The 15,046-nt window shown below is 41.1% G+C and overlaps 1 long non-coding RNA gene across 1 annotated transcript; it reads left to right on the forward strand.

Annotated features, from left to right (window-relative positions):
* The first annotated feature begins 714 nt into the window (after positions 1-714).
* On the forward strand, positions 715-14,639 carry LOC123479482 (uncharacterized). The gene is made up of 3 exons (XR_006655115.2): positions 715-858; positions 1,435-1,537; positions 11,423-14,639. It is a non-coding gene; the product is annotated as an uncharacterized lncRNA (long non-coding RNA).
* Positions 14,640-15,046: the final 407 nt, after the last annotated feature.

The following is a 15,046-nucleotide window of genomic DNA, read 5'->3' on the forward strand; positions in this document are numbered from 1 at the left end:
TAAACAGGTGATTTAAACTTTATTTTTACTTGCAGGGTGATTGATTCACGATAGAAAACAGAACTTCAGCAGTATTTCCCCTTGGCTATGTGCAGCAGTATTCCCCCCCCCCCCGCCCCGAATTTTGAATTTAGTCATCAGTGCATCAGCCCCTGCTCCCCCCCCCCCCCACCATTTTCAGATGAGAAAGCAGAAATCTAGAGATTTGTTCAAAGACTCACAACTGTGGGGAAGGGGATCAGACTTAGAGCTGAAATCAAGAACTGGAGCAGCTGGGTCTTCAGCGGGCCTGAGTGATAAAGCTGTTAATTGAGTCTAAAACTAGTGGTGACGCTGCTGACCTTGGGGATTCTCTGGTGTCCACGCTCTGTTCCCTTCGGTGTCGCCTTGTGCAGCTGGAGAGGGCAAAGCAACATGAGACTGGAGTGGGCTGTCAAAACGGTGCCTGTTCACAAGTGATTATCTTCAGTGAAATCCCCATAGCAACGTAGCCAAGTGCTGGCCCATGGCTGGATGAGAAGGATGATTATGCTAGAGAAGGAGAGAAAATCCTAGGACAGCTTGATTGAGGAGGGGTTGTTTTGCACATCAGCTCACAGCATCGCTTCTCCTTAGGCAGCCTCAGCAGCCCTGGGTGAGAGGGGGCTGTCGAGCTTGTTGTTTACATAATCAACCGGAAAGCATTTATCCTTGTCGGTCAGAAACTGACTAGCACACTAGAAGTCACCCTGGCCCATTTTTTCCTAGCTCCTGAAGGTGTTGGAAGATAAAGGACACCCTGTGAGCCAATCCCTAACGTTTGCTATGGGGTTCAGGAAAGTGGAGCGAGCTGCACTGGCCCAGGAACAGATGCTACAGGTAGTTTTTATGGAGAAGCATGCTTGCCAACCTTGCCGGGGGAAGTAGGCTTAACGACCAGGGGACAAACTCAAGGCAGGCCTCCCTGAGAATGAGTTTCCCTGTGTTTTTAAAAGTGGTTTATGAATGTTAAATTTTTTTTGTTTAAATGCTTTTAGTTAAATGGTGTGTCTCCATAAAGCAGACGATGCAGGTGCCTTTGATAGAGGCAATTAGGGAGCACCCTAGTCTGGCCAGTTAACATGGGCGAGAGACATGGAGGCATGTTGCCCGGGTCTTAAGGAAGAGCGTGCTGGCCAGCTGTGAGGAGTGCTGTCAGCGGACAGCCCATGGTTGTCACATCCTTCTGTGTCTGCCTCAGCTGCGCGGAGCGTCTCCCTTTGCCCATGCAGCTCAGCTGCAGTGGCTGAGAAGTGGAGGGGTCAAAGCCTTGCCATCCATTTCCACCCAACGTGGGCCATGTCTGATGGGCCCTACTCATCACCCTCCCAGCTGGGTTGGCCAGGGCTTGTGGGGCATCAAAGTTCCTTTTTTTTTTCCTTTGCCCAGTCCAGCTTTGTCCCCTACTCTTCACAGGTATTGATCCCAAATCCACACCAGCACCTGTTTCCGGGAAATCCAGCCTGCAACAACCAACCCACCCACGTCTTCTGCTTGGGGGACTTTATGGCCCCATAAGGTAAATGCCTAAAAGCCTTTTGTGATCATTTGACTTTTCAGTAACAATTACAAAAGAAAGGAGTATTTACAAGTTGCAGAAAAGGGAAAAAATAGTTTTCTAGAACTAATACTATAAAATGGTCAGTTATAAATTGACTCTCAACACAGCACACTTAACACTTTCTGCAATACAACCAGAAAGTTCTTGAATTCTTGATTTATGACACTTCTAGAATCCCACTCTGAAGGTTTTCACACCCAGTTCCTCACTGATGAATGGCCCCCAATTTTTCCACATATTTCTAGTTGTGCTCTGTGGCTCCATCACCCTTCCTAGGTAGTCTCAAAATACCGAAGCATTGCCTTGCTCTTGCTGGGGGTGGGGTCAGGGTTCCTCCTTAGTGATTTCCTGTGGAGGGGCTGGGGGAGCAGGGGAAAGCAGGATCTCTAGGGCCCCAGGCTCCACTCTAGTGCCCTGGCAATGTTGTTCCCAGAGATTGCGGGGTCTGTACTTGAGCTTGTAATGACCTAATTGGGTAGTTTAGAATCTGCTAGACTGGATCAGGAAAAGAAAAAGATCCAAAGGCATAAGGAAGCTCATGTTGAAGGTGCTGCGCAGGTGATGAGCAGAGATGTTGAGCAACTGCTTCATGGTATCGATGAACTTATTTTTGAGTTGATGACAAAACTACATGTAATCTTAATGCAATAAATTGGGTTACATGAAATCTGAAAAATTTATAATTTAAAAGGTACAGAGATTTAAAGCAAGAATTCAGCCCAAATCGGAATTAGAACTGTCTTTAATATGATACCTTGGGGTGATGCCTTGGATCCCACAGGGGCTGGATTGTGTGTGTTTGTTAGGACTAAGATAACATCTTATTCTTATCTATATTTCAGGAAGCATTCTTATTAGAACCATCTCCTAGAAGAAAGCAAGTTATATTAAAAATATTGAAACGTGTCAGTTTTCAGTATTGCAGAATGATGAAAAAGCAAACATATAAATCCCGAAAAATTTAGTGAGAGTAGACACAAGAAAAAAAAGAAAGAAAACTAATGACCAAAATGTGTTGATTTTTATTTCTGCAATTTTCATAATAATATAGATAGACATATTTCTAATAGTATAGATATATTTCTATCACAAAAATGTGGTTTAGGTTTTACTCAGTAAGTTGTTAAAGCTATTTGGCTTTCTCTAACATGATTCTCTTAAATTTCATCTGAGAAGTAAAAAGAAAAAAGTTACAAGCTTCTTACAAAGTGAAACTGTTCTTTTTCTCAGTAATGATTTAAAACATTCAAAAATATTGTCTCATAATGCCACTGATGTAAGTCTCAGATGATGCGTTTTAAATTCTGGTACATTTCCAGCATGTTTAACCCCCCAAATGGGAGGTATATGTTTAAACTGAGTGATGGTGCTTTAGGCGTGCTGGGGTTGGCAATGCAAACATTTCCTTTGTGGGATTTGAGAGTCTTATAGCATCTCCTAAACAAAAGATACTGGATTTAAAATGAGTGGCTGTCACCATTTGTGGGCTTGGCTTCTTTGCTGTAAAAGTCAGAGAGCATTTAGTCTCAGCTGATCTGCCGAGAACAAATACCTTCCCCCACTTTTCTTTTCACTCTCTGACCTTTGAAAGAGTTTCAGCTAGGCTTCCTCATGGTTTCTTCTTTGTTCTACCCTTAGTGTTGGTCTCTGCTGGTTGATTTTTTCTTGTTGTTGTTTCATCCTATCATTTACAGGGTTTATTTGTGTGAATGTTCCTTTTTTGTTTTTTAAAATCTATTGGAAAGAATTCTTACCATGCTCACTTAAAAGTGATAGTGACACTTTTTCAAGGTCTTGATTAGACTTAATTCACACTTCAACTGCCAGTATTTTACTTAAAATAAATGCTATTGTTCAGCTTCATCCTCCCTAAAAAGACAGTGGGGATGGGAGAGGAAGGACAAAATTTCCAAATCACAGGAGAGGGTTCATCCCGGGTCACCTGGAGATGCCCAGGACAGTCAGGAGAAGTTGTTCTGCTCATCGTTTTTCTTTGGTTTAGACGATGATCATTTAGACGAATATCATTGGCTCAGAAGTTTTCAGTGCTCATCAGAGAGTTTCTCATTTTACCACAAAACTTCAATTCAGTTTATTAATTTTTTTCCTTGAACTATCATGCTAATGTCCAGAGGAGACATGAAGAAACTGGAAGGAGACCTCAGTCCTCTGTACCTGCCATCTTCTTTAGAATGCACTTATAAGAAATTTGTGACTCTCTTCGCAGCAGTAAAATATTGGTGTTAGGAAAGAGAAAATATCACCTGATGGCGCACAGGGGCAGCATCATCTCGGGGCTGCATTGCCCACAGTTTGAAACGGAAGGACGAGAACTGAACCTATGAATGCTGTACGTGGGAAAGGCGACTGCTTCCTGGGGAGCTTGGTCCGCTGGGGTTTGAGGGAAGAGCTCCGAATGCTCCAGAGATACAGGCACTTTCTCTGAATTGTTGGGACAGCTCATTCCATTGACTGTGATTTCTGCCACCTATCATGGTCTGGCCTTTAGCTTCTATCTAAGTGAACATTCCAATCTCTTTCCTTCTGTTCATTTCATCTACGTTTTGGTGACCCTACGGAGAGAGCAACGTCTTTAATACGTAAATGTTTCTTTCACCATATAGGAGGGCAAAGGGGGAAAAATTTGGACAACTGTAATAGAATAACAATAACAAAAAAAAACCTAAAAATGTCCTTTGTAATAAATCAGCAAAATAGTAAATAAAATGTTTTCCTGGATTCTGTGAGCTGCTTTAGCGAACTATCAATTCTGAGGAGAGAACTTGGTTTATAGGCAAGTAAGGCAGAATTTGAAAACCTACTACTTGCGATTGGTGTCTGGAGGGGGGAGTAGTCTTGTGGGACTGAGCACTTAGTTTGCGAGGTTTGCACAGGCAGTTAGTGTCAGAACTGTTTGGTGTGGAAGCCCGTACATCTGGTGCCAAAAGTATTGTGTGTGTGGTAGTAATGTGAGAGTTGAGAGCAGAAAAACAGTTTTCTCTATTAATTTCCCTTGGTCGTTTGGAATTTATTCTTATGTATGGTGTGAGGAATAGTGGAATAGTTTAATTTTCTCTTTTTCCAAATGGCTGATCAGCTGTCCAGCATCAGTAATAAAAAGACCACCTTTGTTCCAGTGACTTAATATACCACGTATATCATGTGCTAGATTCTGCATGTGGTTAAGCCGTGTCCTTTTGCGGGCACTACATAGATGGCAATGAAAATTTGGATTAAGTAAGCTGTCTCAATTAAGTCAATAGCTACTCTATGAAAAAGGAATTTTAAAATTAAAATATCATTTACAGGTTTTGATATTAACCTCAGTAGAGTGTCTGAATTGATGTCACAATTAGAGCGGTAGAGGGTCCTGTGTCTTAGCCCCAGTTCTCAAGCTTTGTTAAAATGCAGATTTCTGAGCTCTACTATAAAAATTCTTATGTAGAAGTCAAGGGTGGGGCTTGGCTATTTTATCTCCCTAATAGCCAATGTGGGTGGATGGGGTAGGGGTCACGGGCTCACTGTTTGAAAGTAGGCTTAGGGGAAAGGGACCGCCTACGTGGAAGAACTATCCAGTGCAGTGGCGTGTGGGAAAAGTAATAGTTACATTATTTCAACGGTGAAGAAAGGAAAGTCAGGCTTTCCATCACACTACATATACATGGGCGTTACCCAAAGAGCTAGATGTTTACTACTGAAGTCCTTAGAAGTAAGTTCACACTTGGCAATCTTTTCATTCTTTCGATTCCATTCTCCATTGTCTGGACACGGGATTGGGACCGGTGATTCCCGGACCTGTTTAATGTCACGTGTTGTTCAGGGAGGTCTGGGCTCGGAATGACTTGCTTTGTGCTGAAGCCTCAGTTGGGCCACAGTGATAGGAACGTTTTATAAAATAAAACGATTATTTATTTTATAAAGTTAGGAATGAGATTAAATAGATAAGTACTCTTACAGTTTAATATTATGCACTTTATGATGGAAATATTAAGATCGCTCCATAAACCACCTCCTACCATCTGGAAAATTAGTAATTTGGAAATGAGCGTTCCAAAGCAGGGGCCCCACTGGTGGCACATGGAAACAATAGCTGGTACAGCTCTAGCAGCTCTGGCTCTGCAGATTTGGCCATATTGTGTGTTTACGAGAAACACTTGCTTCCATTTTCTGGGGCTGATTCACTGAATCTTTTCATCCAGATTCACTTTTATCTGTCCCTTCCCTTGTCTCACAGAATAGAGTCCATCGTGGCTCTAATCTGTGTTATGCATGTTCTTTATGAATAAAAATCCCACTCACAGGTGCACATTTTACCACAAGACAGTCAAATCTCAGTGTGCAGGCGCCTCCTTCCCAGTGTGACCTTATGGTTCACACTCTCTGCAGTTTCAGAATTTGCTGTTAACCTGGCATTATGAGCCAGGATTTTTCTTCTTTACTCTGAGTCACAGGAGGATGTAACAGCCATAGAATTGCTAAACGTGGAAAGGCAGTTTGGCAGTTTTTAAATGTCTGTCCTTTGGCTTTTCCTGGTTCTCATCTGTATTTCATAACACAAAGCCGGAGGATTTTGCTTTGGTAAAATCTGACTACTAAATGATGTTTGCGAATAAGATGTTTAGCAATTAGCATTTGGGATTTTGATTAAACCATTTTGCAAGTAACTTCACATAAGTGGCTGTTAAAGAGTATATTTTGAAAGGAAAATTATGTTTTGCTGTTGAGTTCTTTGAGGTTTCTCTTCAGTTGATAAAAGTCTATGAAAATTGTAATGAGACTTTTACATGTACAGGTGAGCCCTTTGGGTGCCAGCAATCATGTGATACACAAATAACGCACATCTCAGACATGTCAATAAAATCCTAGAGTCACACCCACACTCCCTAAGAATTGAACACTGTTTTTGTCTTGCTGGCCCTAACTGGATATGTTGCCTCCTTTTTTCCATTCCATTGCTTAGAACATTCGCCCCATTGTTATTCATGCTGTTGCCACATTTGTTGGAAATTACCCATCTTCTATGGTGATTCCTGGCATTTGGCTCAACGGTCTTTTCTTTAGCCTCCTTATTTTACTTTTGAAATCCCTACATCTGAATATCTTAAAGTTACCTCTGGTTGTCCTGACTCATACTTCAACTTCAGATGAGGACCCTGACCTGGAGTCTGGAGACCTAGGGACTCCAGGACAGAAGATACAGCTGGTGGCGATGTCCTCCTCTACATGCAGTTTGATTAATGCTTTTTCACCCATCGTACCACTCTCCAGGAGACCTCTTCAGTATGTTTGCCGTTTCGGTTGTTCTAGAATTACACCTGAGTCATATTTCCTCAGTCACAGTCTAACAGGCTGTGTAAACAGAACTAAGAAAATCCAACTCCACTTACTGATCTTTCATTTGCAGGTATGATTTGCAATTCAAGTTAAAGTTGTATAATTTGGAATGAAGCAGTCTTAATAAAATGAAATTGTTGAAATATTAAAAATTTCCTACTTTTTAAGTGTTATTTCATAAAAACTGTAGTTGATGACTAAAATAATCAGGGAACTATTTTCATTTACAGTATCCCTCTGAAAGTTGTTAACATAATTGCATAGTAATTAACCTAATTTTTACCTTATTCTTTTGTATCCAGTGTAACTAATTCTTTGCTTTATGTACAAATGCCCTGGTTCCTAAAGGCTGTTCATTTTCTGCTGAAATAAAATACCCTTTCAATATAGTAATAACTTTGAATGAACATGCATTTTTGGAGGGGAGTACAAATAATAATAATTTATTACGTATAGTTTTATTCCTCTAAGGTGCTATATTAATTCAAACATGGTATCATATCCTTTATTCACCTGCGCTAGAACAGATCTCTCCTCCTCCAGTAATGTTCTTTCCTTGAGTAAAAGCTGGCATTCTTCAAAGTATTTTAGCTTAGAATTAAAAAAAAAAACTGTTCATTTTTCTCGAACAAGAAGTCCAGACATTATTGGATGACAGAGTTAGTCCAGTGATTCTTTGATGTTAGGTCTCACATCTCCGTAACACTTTTAGCCTTTTTCTTGTGGTCACATAATGGCTGCCCTTAATCCAACCATCACATTTGCCTTCAAAAGAGGAAGAAAGGAAGGACCTGCCTTTAGCTTATAATTTAAGATAGATATGATACTATTTTTAGGAGGATCTATAATCCAAAAATAGAAAGTTTTATAAGTTTTATACTTGGAAAAATATTTTATATTTCAAGTTGGTTATCTGAAAGGCTGGCTATACAATAAAATGTTATTTAGAGTATATTAATTTTAGAAATATTGTGCACCAACTATGTGCCAGAAAATGTTGTAAAAGTTGAGACTATGAACTCTAATAAAACAGAGATTTTGGTCTTCCTGGACCCATCAGGAAAAAATGCCAGAAACAGACAAATACAGTAGTACTGTGTGACTGATACACGTAGAGCTCAGCACTCACTACAGTGTGCAGAATGAGTGTGGAGGTGCTAACTGGTACTCGGAATAGAGAGACTTGACCCAAGATCTGGGGAATGAAGATAAAGTAAATGACCAAAGTGAGAGGAAGATATTGTATGGGAAGAAAAATTTCCCCTTCTTCCCTTCTAGGTTTTTTGGCTGGTCTAATAACTAAATTGACATAACATAGATTAACAGGACAAAACCAAGTTTAAGCCCAGAAGTTAAAAAACTTCAAGAGGTAACCAAAGCAGGTAGCTTTTATATCTTTTAGACAGGAAACAATAAATAAATTTGTGGAGTATTGACAAAGGAGTTTGGGCTTGGATAGCAAGTTAGTGAAGAAACAACAAATCTTGGTTTTTTTAAAAAATATTTTATTTATTTATTTTTAGAGAGAGGGTAAGGAAGAGAGAAAGGAGAGAAACATCACTGTGTGGTTGCCTCTCACACGCCCCCTACTGGGGACCTGGCCCACAACCCAGGCATGTGCCCTGACTGGGAATCAAACCAGCAACCATTTGGTTCACAGGCCCGTGCTCAGTCCCGAGATACACCAGCCAGGACAACAGATCTTGTTTATGCAGCATTCTCGGCCCTTAACCCCCAGTCTTTGGTGATTAAGATGCTTTTTATCCTCCTGACATGGGGAGGGTACCCTAACATGGGAGATTGATTTCTTGCTTTCAGGGGGAGCAAGGAGGGTCAGAGTGTCCTTCTTGAATTGGCTGTTTCTTAAGTATCTTGATTCAAGATAATCAATATGTCAAAGTGGCATATTTGGAGTGTATACTCTTATTCCCTTTCAATATGACATCAGGCATCAGGACCAGTGTATGCAAAGGCCTGAAAGTGTTGGAGTGCATGGTTCACTCAAGATCTACAAATAATTCTCTATGGCTGGATCATAGTCTTGAGGGTTGGGAATTTCAGCAAACATTTTACTCAGGACTTTAGTCTTCATCCTATCCTTGGTAACTGGGCTGTAGTTTTATGCTTCCACCTGAATCTAATTCCTTAGAACTTAGTTTTGGTTTTACTACCTGAAACCTTTGGGCTAACAAGTCAAGTATTTTCTTTTTTTTCCACATTGATAATATGAGATTTGTCCAGAAAAAGTCCAACCTTTGTTAATTCAATGAGAATGGTTTGTGTGACATCGATGTAACCTGGCAGCCAAGGAGAGTGGACTGGAATGCACATGCGTGAACAATGACGACTTCACTGTACTAGTCAGTGGGGGTGGTAGATACCACTGAGTGAGCGTGTGTACTGTGTGGCTGTCACAGCAAAAAATTACCAAGCGAGTAGAGAAACAACTCTGCACCCAATTTTGTGTGAAGCTTGAACAGTCTTCCGCAGAAAGTATCTGGATGATTCAGAGGCCACAGCTCTGGGCAACTGGTGATCGGCAGCTTCAGCACGACAACATTCCTGTTTATGCATCACGTCTCGTGCAGAGATTTTTGGCAAAATATCAAATCACCCAGGTGACTCAGCCCCCCTACTCAGCCCCCTCAGCCCATATTTGGCACCCTGTGACTTCTGGCTTTTCCCAAAACTAAAATCACCTTTGAAATGAAGAGATTTCAGACCACCGATGAGATTCAGGAAAATACAATGGGGCAGCTGCTGGTGATTGGGAGGACTGTGTGAGGTCCCACGGTGCCTCCTTTGAAGGGGACTGAGGTGTCATTGTCTTATGTATAGTGTTTCTTGTATCTTGTATCTTCTTCAATAAATGCCTCTATTTTTCATAGTACATGGCTGGATACATTCTGGACAGGCCATATATATTTTACTTCACCCAAAATACCTAAAATATTATTTCAAAAAGTAATTGATATAAAAATTATTGATATATTTCACATTAATTTTTAAAGACATTTAACGAGCTATTTCAGATTTACAACAAAATTGAAAAAGAGATGTAGAGATTTCCCATACATTTCATGTCTTGCCACACTCACAGCCAGTCCCATTATCTAGAACACTCACCAGAGTGGTACGTTTTCCACCAAGGATGACCATGCATTGGCACATCAGAATCGCTCAAAGTCATTAGTTCACTGTGGGGCTCACTCTTAGTGTTGCACATAAGTTTGGACAAACGTATTATGGCAAATATCTATCATCTTAGTATCATACAGACTATTTTCACTGCCCTAAAAATTTGCTGTGCTCTGCTTATTCACCTCCCTCCCTCCTACTCCCCTATCTTAGCAACCACTGGTATTTTTAGTCTCTAGGGTTGTGCCTTTTCTAGACTGTCATATAGTTGGAATCATACAGAGTGTCACATTTTCAGATTGGCTTTTTTTCACTTAGCATTTAAATTTCCTCCATGTCTTTTCATGGCTTGATAGCTCTTTTCCTTTTAGTGCTGAGTAATATTCCATTCTTTGGATGTACCGTGGTTTATTTATCCACTTAGCTACTGAAGATCATCTTGGTTGGCTAACAAGTCAAGTATTTTCTTACACTAACAATGGTGTTCAATAGAAGCTGTTACTGGTGGTCTGTTGACATGCAGACACAGCTGGAATTGTCAAGAGAGGAACTTGGGTGGAAACACTGAAATGGAAGTCTACCAGACACGGAGGTGAACAGATGCAGAAGTACCTCGTGGGTTCCAGTTGTCCTCGCTGTCCTTCACTTGGTAGCCCTCTCAGCTTCCTGATCCCTGGGCCTGTTGACCAACCATGGCCCAGGGACAACATCAGATGCATGCTCGCTTCTCAGGTCTTCCTGCAAGTTTTGACTTATCCCCTGAGGTCAGTGATCCCTAAGAGCTGGTTAATGACCCTTCTGTCCCCATATTCTGTCTTCTAGACCTTTGCTTCCCCGCTTCCTCCCATAGGCGTGAAAGCTCTAATTCCTAAAGTAAATCCCTTATTCCCGTAACACATACAGTGGGTCTGCTTCCTCCCCTAGAGCTGACTGACACCCTCGTAGGCTCATCCATTGCCTTTCTCAGAGAGAAAATTTTATAGTGAAATAGTCATTTGTTGACCCAATCTTCCTCATCCATCCTTGAATCTCATCATTTCTCTTTCAAAACCCCCACTTTGCAGAATCCAGAACTCTATGTCTGTGGGCATAGTATGCCCACCCTGGGCGTACTTTTCTCACATGTGCATACTTTGGAGTGCAAGGCCTATGCTCTGACACGCTCTAACACAGCAGGCTAGGGATTGGTGTGTAGCAGACGTTGATTCAAATTCTTGTTCTGCTCCTTTCTAGCTGGGGCCTTGGGCAAGTTATTCGACAACTATTAGGGACAGCTGCCTCACTTGCACAATGGAGCGGATAGTCACAGCTACCTTATAGAACTGGTATGAGATGTCACAAATATTAACTTGCTTTCTCTTCTTTATTTAGTTGCCAGTCCTCCACTGACCTCCAAGGAGAAGAAAGATGTGTCCTCATGGTCCTCCCCACTGGAAAAGGCCGGTGTGTGAACCATGGGTCGAAGCACCAAGAATGCAGTAGGAGCATCTTGGTTCAGTGCCAAGGGAACACTTTCTTTTAATTTGGGTGATCGTTCCTGTGAGTGATGAGAGTGAAGCCACATTTACAAAAAATGCTGACACTGATGTTAATTACAGATTTGAAGAATGGACAAAATGAGAGAAACTTTAAAAAGGGACTTGGCTATAAAAGCAGTACTAATGATAGATGCTTACATCCATGGCTTATTATTTATGCCTAATAATGAGTGTGCCACACAATGGCAGTGATGCACGTCATTAAATATATCACACCACTAACTTGTTTTCTCAGTTGCAACAATCAGCTTCTCCAAGGGCACTTAACCGCTACAGTTTGTTGTTCTGGTAACATGTTCATCTGTTAGAAACCTAGACTGGTTGGAAGAAAAGCAGTTCCCCCAAAGATAATGCTAATGAGTAGTGGCCCTTTTTTATATTTTACCCCTCAAACTATTATGGGAGAGTTGTTAATCCCATTTTTCTAGTAAGAAACTACAGCTCGGAGAATATAACTAAATGCCTAAAGCTGTAACGATGTAAATTGGACTCAAATAATATTATGTTTCAGGCTCTTATGGGGACTTAGGCGGCAAAGCGGATGTGTTGGAAGATGTTTAATGACACACATAAATGCCTTAATTGATGACGTGAAAACGTGAAGACAGATGGATTTGTATCAACCAGGATTTGCAGGTCTAGGCCTCAGTCTAGTGTCTGGGCAAGGGTACGACTGGTTATTGGCCCCTGGGTTCCTATTTCCTCAGATATTCTTGTTTTTTGACATTTGTGTCTGCCTGCACCTTAAAATCTGTAGGGCTCCTAAGAGCTTCAGATTTTTTAAAAACAATTCTTTGATCTCATTATCATGTTCGAGCACCTCTGAGCTACTCAAATGGCCGAGCACTGTCTTTAATATTTCACAGATGTCGCTGTGCACCACCCAAACAGCAGGGGCCGCTATGGACAGTGTGATTCCTCACCCAGGTGACGTGTGGATTCTCATACTTAATGGCTCTTGGAAAGAGGAGGCCACTATCTATCAAATTTGGAATCCAGGCTAATAGATACCCCATGTTACTCTGATCTGCTGGTTCTGAAATTCTTCTGCAAGGTATGGAGGAGAATGAAATTCAATTTGGTACGTTTGAAGAAAAGGAGAGGAAAATGGGATAAAGTGATTTTCACAATGTTTCGAAATCTTGAGAAATTGGATTGCCTTATCTTCTTTAAGGGTGTGGAGTTGCCCTTTTTACTTCCTTGTTTGGTGATTTTTTCATGCCCCTCAAAACAAATTATCAATCGTCCATTGAATAGTATACCAATTGATTTATGGACCTGAAGATGAAGTTGCAGTCTGCTAATGCTGCATTACCAGGTTTATGATTTTCATTGATACGTGACTCAATTTTGACTTTCATCAACCTCAGCAGTTGAAATTAAAATGGAAATAGTGACATTTGTTTTCTGTTCTCTATATGAGGCAACAACTGATTTATTTCCTCTGGGTAATGATAATTAACAAGATCCCTCTGTGTTCCCGATCAGTGCACAGCTGGTTCTCAGATAATCACCAAGACTCGGTTTGATGTGGTGGCATTAAACCCCTGTCTAACTTGGGAAGTGCATTAACAGTATACTATCGCTTCAGTTTATTAATTCTAAATTATGTCCCAATGAACTTCTCAAACTGAGACCAATATTTATTTATTTATTATTGAATTTGGGGGGGGTCAGAGGGAGAGAGAGACTTTGACTTGTTGTTCCTTCTATTTATGCATTTATGCATTCATTGTTGTTTCTTGCGTGAGCCCTGATGAAGGATCGAACCTGCAATGTTGGTGTATCGGAATGATGCTCTAACCAACTGAGCTATATGGCCAGGGCCACATTTATGTTAATAAATTATTGTCAGAGAGAGAGAGAGAGAGAGAGAGAGAAATCATAAGAGTCTACTACTGAGTGTAGATTTTGCCTGCTTCAGAATACCTTATCCACTTCTATTTTTAGGCATTCTTCTTTCAGTTAAACAGGAATTTACTTGGTTGGCCTGGGCTTTGGACTAGAATGCATTAAAAGCACTTCTCACTCCCACTCCTTGGACAGAGCTGGCCAGAGGATGCTACCGGGCTAAAGGGGTCTATTTGTCTGGGGCCTTCAAGGCCCAATAAGACACCAACAAAAGCTTGTAGCAAAGAAAGTGAGTGTTTACTATTTTTAGGAGTCACGAGTGAACTGATGCTCAGAGACCTGGCTCAGTGACTTCCAGGGAACGGGTGTTAGAGGGGAGAATCATTAATCATGGTGACTAAGGGGTTAGGGTTCTGGTCAGGGTCAAGGTCTCCACAGATTGGTTGTTGCTAGGGTGGGGTTATTAGTCAATAGATCTGGTCCTGATGTCAGCTACTTTGTCTGGTTTCATTGCTTTTCTGGTCCTGGAGCTGAAACATAAGGGAGGCCTAGACGTTATCTTTAGTTTGACCCAAACTCTGTCTCTGGGGTCAACAGACCCTAGGCTTTGCTCTTAAAACAGTTTGATACTGACCAGAACCTGATGTCCTAAGGGCTTAATGATAAAGGGAAGGAATTGATGGACAGAAAGGAGAAAGGGTCATGTTAAAAAAATGGGGACTCTCTGCGGTTACAAGGCCCTGTGGGACGTTTGTCACTGAGGGAGAGCCAGAGCTGTGCAGGGCAGCCCTGAGTGGAAAGCAGCGGTACGTCTCCATTTCTCCTGCCACTGAGGACTGTTACCCTTTCATCCTTTGCATAACAGTCCCCTTAAGGACAGGACTACACATCAACAACTTTTCATCTCCCAGACTTGCACCGTGCTAGGAAGCTGATAGGTGCTCAACCGGTGTTTGTTAGGCGAGGGAAAGGTGGCACTAAGAAAGAATGCCATGTTTGATCCTGGCTGGGAAAGGAGACTTGATGCTGATTGGTCAGTGACTGGTGATTGTGCCCCAATAGTCATATAGAAGAAACCATATTTGTACTCATGTTGCCTTAAAAACACCAGCACACGTTATGTCTACTTTAGTTTTCCATTATGGCAAGTTTTAAAACCAGGGTTTGCCAGGTCCTGATAATACTTTATGCTGATGAGGGTATGCGGCAGACACACTTTGCAACCCTTTAGGGAACAAATTAAGCAACGTCTATCAAGAAATTGGATAATGTTTGTTTTCTTCTTTTAAATTAATTAATGAAATAAAAAATATTTTTATTGAATTTATTGGGGTTACGTTTGTTTTCTTTAATCTGGCAAAATTCAGCATCTGGACATCAATTGTAATGAAATAGTTCAAAATAGAGAAATACCCAAAGCAATCCGTATATACAACACAATTACTACTAAAATACCAATGGCATACTTTACAGAACTAGAACAAATATTCAAAAAAGGTATATGGAATAAAAAAAAAGACCCCGAATAGCCTCAGCAATCTTGTGAAAGAAAAACAAAGCTGGAGATATCACAACTGCTGGTATGAAACTATACTACAAGGCCGCT

Source organism: Desmodus rotundus, chromosome 11 (assembly GCF_022682495.2).
Source record: "Desmodus rotundus isolate HL8 chromosome 11, HLdesRot8A.1, whole genome shotgun sequence".
In the NCBI taxonomy this organism is placed as follows: domain Eukaryota; kingdom Metazoa; phylum Chordata; class Mammalia; order Chiroptera; family Phyllostomidae; genus Desmodus; species Desmodus rotundus.